We start from the raw sequence: 1457 nt of genomic DNA on the forward strand, positions 1-1457 counted from the left end.
GAAGAGGAGGTGATGCCCTGGGGCTAATAGCATATGTATCTATTCTAGCATATATGTAAATAGCATAAGAAGTGGCAGATCATTATTTCTAACATAGTGCAAAACTTGCCTGTTGCCTTGCTTGCCAGGCTCAATCCTATGCTTACCTGGAACTGCGAGGAAGTCCCAATGAAATAAATGGGACTTGCTTCTGAGTAGACATGCACGGCTTGTTCCTCCTTCTCTCTGCTCAGCAGACCAATTGCAGACCAGTCCCTGATTTTCCCTGCGCATAACTATCGCTGCTTGCACTACTCTGCGGGATGGGGGAGGGAGGGAGCGGGCTACCCTAATTACCCTCCCCAAAGGACGGGCCTGATGCTCTTGCAACGTTTCCAATTCCCAGCACTCAAAGCCTGCTCATGAGTTAATACATTACAATACTGTAAGAAATCGCAAACATTATCAACATGAGGCTGCAATCCTAGCTACACACTTACCTGGGAGTAAGCCCTATTGATTACAATGGGACTTACTTCCAAGTAGACATGCCTAGGCTTGGGCTCTGAATTAAACTGCAATAAAACTAGAAAACAGTACTTTGTTTCCAATGGGAGCGGGTCAGATGCCTCTAAGAAGCTCAGGCGAAAGGTTCCAAAGCAAACAAGCTCCCAAAGCTCCCACCGTTTTTAGGCGGCAATCCTTACCTGGGAGTAAGCCCTATTGACTCTAATGGGATTGACTTCTGAGCAGACGTTCATAGGATTGGGCTCTCAGGCTCGTTTGCATTTTAGCAACTTTCTTTTTAAAAGCAATTGCTGACCAGTATTGCATGTACCCAACAGGGACCAATGGTTGACCTGTGGAACTCCTTGCCACATGATATTGTGATGGCATCTGACCTAGATGCCTTTAACCCATTTCTGCCTGGCCCATAGGTGTACCCATTTGATCCCTGTTGCGTATATGCAACATGGGGCAGAAATGGCTTAAGTTGACTTGCGCGCTTCCTGCTCATGCATCTGCTCTTTGTTGATCTGATCTCCTCTACCCACCCTGCTCAAGGCAAACAGGAAGCTCTTTTACACGATCCAAAAGCCTGCAGCCCCTCCATATCTTTTTGCTTCCCATTCAATCAGCCTACCTCGCAGGGTTGTTGTAGGGAGAAAAGTTGTTAATGGCACTAGGTGTGCGGGAAACGCGCATGGACAAGGAAAGGTTGACGTCTAAAGGTTGCAATCCTATCCTCGCTTACCTGGGAGTAAGCCCTATTGACTCTAATGGGACTTACTTCTGAGTAGACATGCAGAGGCTTGGGCTGTAAGAGCTACGCTAGAAGGCAAGGTTTTATTTTGAGGCTGTCTCTTTAAAAAAGAGAGTGTAGAGTGGCTGAGGGTGGAGAATTAGCCGCGTGAGAGAGGAAGGACTGGAAGGAAGCAGAGGACAGCCTATGAATGGCAATGCTGCTCCCCTCCTTT

Source organism: Tiliqua scincoides, chromosome 3 (genome assembly GCF_035046505.1).
Source record: "Tiliqua scincoides isolate rTilSci1 chromosome 3, rTilSci1.hap2, whole genome shotgun sequence".
NCBI classification, from domain to species: Eukaryota; Metazoa; Chordata; class Lepidosauria; order Squamata; family Scincidae; genus Tiliqua; species Tiliqua scincoides.